Source organism: Manduca sexta, chromosome 3, assembly GCF_014839805.1.
Source record: "Manduca sexta isolate Smith_Timp_Sample1 chromosome 3, JHU_Msex_v1.0, whole genome shotgun sequence".
In the NCBI taxonomy this organism is placed as follows: domain Eukaryota; kingdom Metazoa; phylum Arthropoda; class Insecta; order Lepidoptera; family Sphingidae; genus Manduca; species Manduca sexta.
This window is the reverse complement of record NC_051117.1, coordinates 2,104,856-2,115,332: the sequence shown is the minus strand read 5'-3', so window position 1 is coordinate 2,115,332 and position 10,477 is coordinate 2,104,856.

Sequence of the window (10,477 nt, the reverse complement as noted above, 5' to 3'; positions counted from 1 at the left end):
GAACGAAAGAAATGCATATTCCATATTAGTGGAAACAGGAAGAACGAACGAAATGCAAACAACATTGATATATAACTATTTTTCGGATTTTATCGCAGTTTTTATATCATGTCTCCCGACGTTTCGAAGACTTTGCAGCCTTCATAGTCACAGGACGAAGCCTCCGTCAAAGTCTTATATCGATTTCTAACATTCGTAAACATGGGAAATCGAAATGAAAACAAACTAAACGTCAACTTAACAGTTATTACAAGATTCGGATTCTTCATCATCCACCTCATTTATTCTACTTCCAGGCAGCCTAAAAAAAAAGCATGTTTTACAAACAGGCTTGGTTTACGACAGGCTATCTGCTTATTAGTCTCATCTAATGAAGGGAGGAATAGAATCAGCTTTTTTGCTTCAAAATCTCACTCTACGCCTCTGCAAACGACGTATTAGCATTTCTCACACTTACGCCTTTTATCAGCAAAAGGGTAGCCATAGTCGGAACTAGTAACTCTCTTTTCACCATATGTCTTCCGTCCCATGATGTGATAGGAAGCAAACCCAACGCCATAGCGGAGACAAATTCCAGATTCCAGGCTGATACTGAGCACAAAATTAAAATATTCAATCCTAACCTAATCCAGTTTGGGACCCGAGACCTCGCATTTATTCATCATTTATATATGAAAAATATTTAACAGAAACAACTGAGACATCGCCTGCGCTGGAGGTACTAAGCTAGGTTATTTGACAATCGTCGCTTTGTCCAAAGAATCCTACACGTCCCACGCACTCACTGCGCACAGCTGTTTGTACAACCTACATGTGACGTTTGCTAGTCTTCTGCCCGTGTCTTTACCTAAAAATATCTAGCTTTAAGTTAGGTAATTTTGATGGTACTTTAATAAATGACCACATACTCGTCTCTACCTAACACTGGGTCAAAAATCATCGACAAATAACCAATGCCTTCACCGATTTTACTTCACCATTTAATTATTATTTTGTAGTTTAGTGTTAATATAATGGTATTTGTGTGAGTGTATTTCTTACTGAAAGTGTGATGAATTCTCTTAAAAACGAACTCTTAGAATAGTAATGGTGATATTAGAGCGTGTAAAATTAAAATAACTTTTTATTGATATTTATTTTGTTAGAAACTTTCTCATTATTTATTAGTTTACATATATAGATACAGTAACTAAAATTATATAATTTTTAAGAAGATAAGTATGTGGTTTCATTACATAAAACAACGTTAAATGACTTCTTCACCCTCTTATGGGTAATCATAGATGCCTATTTCATTTCGAGACTGTACTAGGTTCCAAGTTGTCATAAAAACGCGTTGCGTCACTCGATTTCCGCCAGTATATCGGCAAGTCTTCTTGGATGTTCATCAACTGAAGACTACTGCTTACGAGCCGTTATGACGGACATTTCATAATATACATTTGATATCCAGTTAGGTACAACATATGCCAGCAACCCACGAGCTATTCAAAGTAGACTTTACACTTACTAATATTTGATATGATTGAGTAATAATACGCCTAATATTTAAATGTAGTGATCCCACATTTGATTTGCTAATAATTGTGGCATTAACAAATTGCTATTAATTTCGTATAATAAATGAGGCTTCTAAAGCCGAAATTTCCCTTATTTTCCCGAATTCCTTTAATTCAGACAACAAATCATTTATACTTTTTCTATATTATGTAGTAGAAATCAGATCTTAACATCAAGCTACCTTTCTGCTTGTAAGCCAACTTAAAACGGTGCTAGCGGGCTGCAGCCCTTAAAATAACCGACCCAAACGGACCTACCACCAGGACTATTTCTAAGTATCTAAGTCTTTGTTATAGCCATTGTAATTACTAGGCATTATGAGACTAACATCTTACATATCCGAGTGACAAGCGCAGTTGACTACCACCCAGTATAATGTTATTCAAAGTTCTGTATGGTATCATTTTTATTTAGGGGCTGTCGTATAGCTTACCACTAGGCCAGCTACAAGCTTGTCTGGTTATTTAATTGCAATAAATAAAGATGTAAGATAACTAAATTCAGACCGGCTAGAAAGATTTACAACTTCTCACCCATTATAATATGACAGAACTACCACAATTCTTCAGAAACTCACTCGTGATTAACGCTAATAGCTAAAACAAAGAGTATTGTGCGGGTAATGAAGAGACAGAGCGGTGGAAGAGGTACACGCGCCGCTCGCACGTGGGACGCATCTGTGATTCGGTAAACACACCGCCAGGTGTCGACAACAATCGATGGTTGTTTAAACGCGAGTAATATTTCTGGTATAATGAAAACGATTCATTTTTTTTAATGAGTTAAGTATATATTCGTAATCAGTAAAAATATACGTCTCTAATATGTTTTTCTCCGCATAATTTTTTTTGTAGATACATCCATTTCCCTTGTGGCAGCAGAATAGTGCTATGTATTTGTGTTCTATATTTTTTCTTTGTTTGCTGTTTGGTGTATTTCAAATTATAACATAATATTTCGTTATAATAGTAGCATTTTAAATGACATCTCTTTGTGTCTATAAAATTAACCAGCTCGAAATTGAATTCGAGACAGGCATTATTATTTGTTACGAGACAATGTCAAGTTTTGAAATATTCCATATACAGATATTCGAAATCCGAATGTGTTTTTTGAAAAGGAATTATTTATAAAAAAAAGTTACTATTTCTAACTGAATAATGTTATAGGAAATTGTTGCCGATCCCCGCATGCGTTCTGACAGCTAAGATAACGTAAACAAAGCCCGTGATTGTAGCCGCTGGCGTGCCTACTGCCGGCTTATTCACCTATCAATCGATTGCGTTCAAAGCATGAGAATTACGCATGTGCATGGCTTTATTACTGAGTGATAGGTGGGTCGTTAACCTGATAGGGTACGTGACGTTCATAAAACATACTATTATCAGCCTTGTATTATATACTGTCCCACTGTTGGGCACGGGCCTCCTCTACTACTGAGAGGGATTAGGCCTTAATCCACCACGCTGGCCGAGTGCGGATTGGTGGACTACACATACCCTCAAAATATCTTTAGAGAACTTCTCAGTTATGCAAGTTTCCTCACGATGTTTTCCTTCACCGTCAGAGAGATAGAGTTTACTTTACTATCGAAATCAATCATAAAAAATGCATAGCGTTTTAAATGCGAGCTCAGTTAAAAATATCAAGAATTTAATCGCTAAGTCATTCATATATAATATTAAAATCAGTACAAACAAAACGTGATAAATACGCGAAAAATTCATTCATGTTCCAACAATTGAAATATTGTAAAATACATTGGCTGAAATAAATTCAAATAAATGCAGAATATCGTGGATAAGGCGGGCGCGGTGCGAAATGAGTTTTTGAACCCCTACACATGTGGGACCGGCGGCGAATCAATCGGGAGTGGGGAGGCTTACTTTCGTTTGATTTATTTGTGACAAAGTTAATATTGGACGCTGGAGTTTATGGAGACATCAGAGAAAAAGGATGATATTGTAAAACTATGTTACATATCTTATTAATAATTAATGATATGAATACGACTCTTTGTTAATGTTTAGACGTTTGATCTGAATGATTGGCTTAGATGGGCCAAGTCTAATTACCATCAATGTCTCCTATAATTCGGAAAAGATAAATTCCAATAAAAGCCGTGTATAACTTATAAAATAATCCCCTTACTCAACGAAGTATAAAAACTGAAGTAAATATTATCTTCAAAATCGGATATCCGTCCAATCCGTAGAATTTGATACAGAAATATCTTACATAAATGTCCGGGCAGCATTTCCCCGGCTATAACCGGATTTTTGCTCGGGAATGATTAAATTTAAAATTGATTTCTTCAGGTCGCCGCCGCGGTGCCCGATTATATTCAACTTTGGAATATGCAAGGCACATTTTAAAGGGATTTTAGTAATATATTTATATGGAATTGTAAGAACTAGTATTAAGACTTATCAAAGTTATATTCAATTTTTTTTAACTGACAACCTGTAGAAGATGATGTGTCTGATGCTAAGTGATTATATTGTGTTTTTTATAAGGCCACGGCGGAATTAACTTACTGCACCTGATGGTAAGTTAAGTGGGGTCCAGGAGATTGTCGATTGACGAGAGATATGCATCGACAGTCGACACAATTATGCCGGTCTATTGGAACCGGATACACAGGCTGATCCCGGAACGCGACTTTCCGTCAGACGAACCCCGCAGCCTAATACGCTGAAGATACCACCGCGGAGTTTCAGTTGGTATCGCTTTGCCTAGAATGTATATAGTGGTAGACGTAGCCCGGCGGTTTCCCCTCTCTGTGAACGACTCAACACCGGGTCGTAAAGCCGACGAACCAAACATAGCCGCTCTGTCTCCCTCCACGAAGCCTGGGCGGTAGTGATAAAAAAGCCTACACTTACACACTACAGCTAAGCTGTTACTAAGTACCATTTAATCATTAAATACCCAGATCTACAAGGTTTGAAGTAAAATATTATAAAATTATTTATATTCGTTTAAATAGGTTGCTATAATGTGCTTTGATGGGTTTCAGTTCAGTTTGATAAACAGAATAAACACGCCTAAGTAAATGCCTGTACAATACATAGCACTCCCACACTTTTTTCTCTTTTCAGGAGCAGGCAGAAGTATGTGATAACACCTTTATTCACCAGCTTTGTTGTCCCATATAGTGGGCCGAGCTAGGTATGGCCATTTACTCGACACATTCCAGACTCCGAACTGATACTAAGTAGAAAAACCCAATATGACTTTGGCCGACCTGGGATGCCAACCGTAAATTCGAATTCATTTCTAATATATAACAATATGACAAGTACATAAAACTTATACTTATATAATATTATAATAATGCATAGTAATGTCAATATCATGTCAGAGGATGTTATGTCTAGATCTCTAGGACATGTTTTGTCTGCCTGGGGATAACAAGAATATTTATAAACGGTCGCAAATCAATGAAAGTGAAGATGAATGAACAAATATTGTTTTAATAATAAGACGTAGGAAGATTACATTCGGCAAGACATTAATTTATTCTTCCGTAGCGCCTTATGAAACCCCAACATAATCGGCGGAACACATTTCAAGCTTAATGCAGTAAGAATTCGGCAAAATATTTACCAATATTGGATAATCCGACTATGCATCCGCACGTCACCTGGACCTCTCATCAAAAATCAGTGCTGCTGTACTACTAACGGTACGGCACCATCCAGTTGATTTAGAAGTGCTGTTGGTGGTGTTTGTTTTTTTTTATTGTAACCTTAAGAAACATAAATACTTATTTATATATAGACATTCTCATTGTTTATGTTCTTTTCTTTCTTTCTTTCAATTATAAAATAGGTTTTGCACTTCACTCACTCAGTCTCATGGACAGTGAGTCTCAATAATTACACTGGCATTGCACACTAACACACAATCTTCCCTGTGACAAGACTGCAGTCTTCGAAACGTCGACAGAAAATTATAATATAAAACCACGATATAATCCAAAAAATAGTTTTATTTCAATGAACAAAAATTTTAAGAACACTAAAATATTTATGACAATATCAAAGATTGAATCTGCGGCCCCATATCTCTCAACCCCAGTGGGTTCTCACGAATTCGGCATTATATTTTCATTACATACCGTGTCCTTGGAAATCAAAACCAAAGGAATCGATGGATGTGAATTATTTACTACGTGTTGGAGTAACGGCCTTCGTACGTCTTTATATTGTTAAGCTATGATATATCAATTGAATTTAGAAGCTTGTTTGGGTTTGTATTACTTGTAATGTTTATGTTAACCGATTGCGGCGATGCAAGGCTTCCAAATTTACAATATTGTGCAAGCATTGAGTGCAAGTCAGTTTTAATCCATAAACCATAATAATATGTTACTTATTTATATTGATATTATGTTTGTTTTAATTTATTTTTGTATTATGGTACAACTGCAATGCTGAGGTCTAGTGTTCAGTGATATGCTCGCACCCTAGGCTTTATGGGACGGAATACACACGACGAAAAGAGAGTGCACGTTTAGGGATAAAGAGCTTGTCTCTGTGTGTGTATTTTTTTTTTATATTGGCAATAAAATTGTTAAGCATATACCCCTTCTTCAGTTTATATATATCTCTCACAATTAGTGTTAGCTGTTTGAAAAATATCACTGTAACTATTTTCAGTTAATCATGACTTATTGTCTTCCCTATTTTAACTAACATAGCATTTTTTAAATCTCATTTTGCAATATTACTAAAAATTTACATACAACCTTGTACTAGAGAGCCAGCAAAATGTCATACTTTGAACAAGATACTGACTTTTAAGTCCATTTGGGGCTATAAGTAAAGCCAATCGTATAACAGCAACAGAAATATATTAACATCACTTGGAAATCGAATCCAGAACCTCATCGGTATAAAATCCGCCACTTACGCAATTAATGTTCCACGATATCTATGGCGGCCTACTTTGCCAGAGCGATGACCTGACAGAAGTACTAGGTTAATGTTTCGCTTTAGCTCATAAAACTGCCTGAAATTAAGTGTATTTGAAGATACCAGGTTAATGGTCAGTTTCTAAACTAAGCTGATTATACGGCTTAAAGATGTCAGCTTACCAAATTGGTTTAAACAGCTATCGACCTATTATGTGTTCGTTTAATGCCCTTTGGGAAAGTATTTTCAAAATCCAGTCTTCATGCTCGCCTATTTTTTTGTAAGGAAACCGTGTGAAAAACTTTTTGTATTCAAGCACAGCAATAACCCCATTGCACCTGATGGGATACCACGGTAAAACCATGATATACAACTGGCAAGACTTTACCACCTTCACAACCCCAGTACAACTCTTGTAAAGATCCGCAGTGACACGCATTTTGTAACACTAATCGGTGAAGGCCGGCAAGTCTCATCCAACACTAGTTTGTCATTATCTGGTAAGACTTTATCGCCCTTGCACCCCCACTACAACTCCTGTAAAGATCCGCAGTGACACGCATTTTATGACAACGAGTGGTGAAGCTTTGCAAATCTTATGGAACACTAGTATGTCATTATCCCGCAACGAAATTAATCAAATAAAAAGATAGGGAGGAGTTGGATATATTAATTTTGCATTTACCTCTATAGCAAAGCAGGAGACAAAATAATGAACTAAGGAGGTATTTATACAACTGGTAAATAGGGTGGGGTTCAGATAGTTATGACTTATGACCGACAAGATGTTTATCCATCACCAATCAACACAATTATGTCGGCCTGTTCAAAACTGGATAAACACAGTCTGATCCCGGACGCGACACGTACGTTTTAGGCATTTAGCATTCTCACAGCCCAGCATTATTCCGACTACTGTCGTAAAACGTATCATCTCACATAGTTATATCTTTATTGCAATTTGTACTAAGTTTACCATCAGCGATATTTTTTCAGTACACTATTTCGCGCAGTCGGTTACACAAACTACGTCAACTTGCATTACCGATCTAGTTTCCCGTTAGGTATTACCGGCGCTTGCACTAGTTAGACGGACGGACGTCCGCGCCGGCCCTTTGTACTCAAAACTAGCCTTTGTTTCTATGTTAAATAGAACTCGCGACGAGATATCGTTTGTTTGTACATTTGTTATGAGATATGTTTTCAGAAACGTGAAGGTTTGGAAACGCGACAGTAGAGGATAGGGGGAAGCCTGTGGTCACTAGTAGTACGAGGCTGGTATCAATTAGGCATTGAAAATTTTTCATGGTCGCAGAAACTCAATGCAGACCGCGTTTACCAGGTTGTTTTTGAAATCTTTAAGGGAGGCAGTGGACTTTTTTTATCTTTATTAAAGGAATTTGGTCGTAATTTTACGACCATGTCGCTCCGACGTCCGTTTTGCCGGCGTTCACTCACTTCACGATGTCACCTTTTTGTCTTCCAACGCTGGAACCAACAAAAAACTATTTAGCAAGCAAACATTGAAACCCAAAGTGTGAATCAACTCCGCAGACACTCCGACAAAGCATGATATACGTCTTTCCAACTCCACAGTCGGACATTCTTTCTTTTATTGATAATCTTTGAGCGTGTCAAATAAGTGCTGTTACATACTTACAAGTATATTGTAATGATTTCTTATGTTTACGCGACTGTTAGACATTTATATTAAACTATTTTTCGGATTTTATCGGGGCACCCCGTCTTCCTGTGACCATAAGGCTGCAGTCTTCGAAACGTCGGGAGTAAAGTAAAATATTAAAACCGCGATAATATCCGAAAAATAGTTTAATTTTAAATATATTATAATCAACGCTCATAGCGTAGCGTAAAACTGTGAATACACGCACTTATCATGACTGCAAACTGCTCATCATTTATTTAAAAATGCACTTACGCATAACATAAAATACATGTAGGTATGCGCCATTCCGCATATATTTCTATGCATCAAATAAAAGGGAATTCTAGTAGTATTGTCTCACGTTCCTGGAGCTGCGAGACAGGCGACGCCGCGTTATCAACTCGTTAAGCAATACAGATGGCCGGCACGTGATATCTTACACTCGTATATTTGTCAAATCAAGTGCGCCAAAAAAATTTATTGCCCTATGCAAAGGGGAGATTATGTGTGTGCGTGAGTGTAAATTTTCTTTAGTGTGCTTTTGTCTGGAAATACTTGTTTGTGTTACGGCTTTCTTTTTTTCTAAAATCTTATCTATATTTTAGTGATAGGTAATTTTATCACTATATACCAAATTAAAATCGATTTGAAGACTATTACAAACGAGCACTTTCACATATTTCATATTTCACTCATAAGTATTTTGACTTTTCTTAAACAGTTTACTAACAAAGTAAGATTACATTATTAAAGTATGAATAAAATACTTACCAACGTAAAGTTTTGCCTAAAGTTCTCCTGAAAGCTATAAAAGTTCAAAAAACTGTGATGGTTCTGAAGAGTCAACGTAAAGCAATATACATCGATTAATACTTACTGAATACCTACGCTCTGAGCTTTTTGCTTTACCCGTAGGCCGTATCTACTTTTTTATGTAAAAAAGCTCTCTACCCAATAGGTAATTCTTCAGAATATCTGTGGGTACTCGTACTTTTGAGAATATGTATAATGTATATACTTACTAAGTATCTACAATATAATCTAACTTAAGTTTTTTAAAACTTCAGTTTCTTATCTGCAATGACAAAATATAATGAAGTGGAACTAACAGCGAAAAATTTGGCCCTAATACGATTCCTAGACTTTTTAAATATATTCTAAAATTTGAACTGCACTACACGTCGCCATAAAATTTGGTATTACTTTACCAAAATATAAACTAGTGAAAAACATTACAACTGTGAAGACATATTTTAAACTATAAGTATGGACATAATGTAGACGCGGCTGGTAGAGTGTGGCCTTTATTACCAGAATAAGCACTTGTGGGACAACACAAAGGTGGCGCGAGGTCGAGAGGCGCTTCGGACGGCGCCAATTAAACCGAACGTGCATACACGCCCTTATGCCATGCTTCGGCAAACAAAGGCTTGCTCACACCCAGCCGTTCAGGCGGCCGACTATCGGAAAGTTATTCTACTTTATAGTGCAACAAATTCGGTGGCGGACGTCTTATCACGTTCATGAATGCAATGGATTTTATTTCGAATTTCGGTCCTATCTCAGCCCGGAATCTACACGTATGGTCAATGTTTTTTTTGATTGTAGCTATTTTAAATGCTTTGTTCCTATACAGTAGACTAGAATGAATAATTCGAACGTCTTGCGTTTCTCTTTATTTTCGATAATTTGCAAAACACTTTTGGAAAGAAAACCATTGGAAGATATATTTGATTCTTGAATTTGCGACAATCTATTGCTATTTTGCTAGTTTAGTCTCAGTTCCTGAAAACGTCAGCACCACGTCAGAATTACTTCAACACCTAAACTTAACTGTGGTATATAAATAAAAAACTTTCTAGAAATATATTCATTTATTTTATATCACATTTTAGAAATCTTACTAATACTTATCCAAGTCGAGTGTTGTATAAAATCTTGATGTGACCAATCATAATCGATCCTAAAATCGAAGTCGTTACGATACAAGTATTTTTAAATTGAGAGGAAACTAAACCTATAAATACCGCATAAGAGTCTATCGAGTATTAACTCCAGCTATTGACTTTTAAACAGATTTTAGTTTAACATTTAAAATTACCGGTCTCGGGCCGAACGTATAATGACGTTATGTATAAAGTAGTAGGATACTCGTACTCGTAGGACGATTTCTTCGATACAAGCTTGCCTAGTGAAGAAATCGAAGTAAAATAGTTCACAGGTACATTGTAATCAGCAAACACATTTTTATACTGTTTTAAGTTTAATTTTCTTTGTCTATCATATTTTATGTGTTTTGCTGTAATAAACAAGCTTTCATTTTCATTTTCAA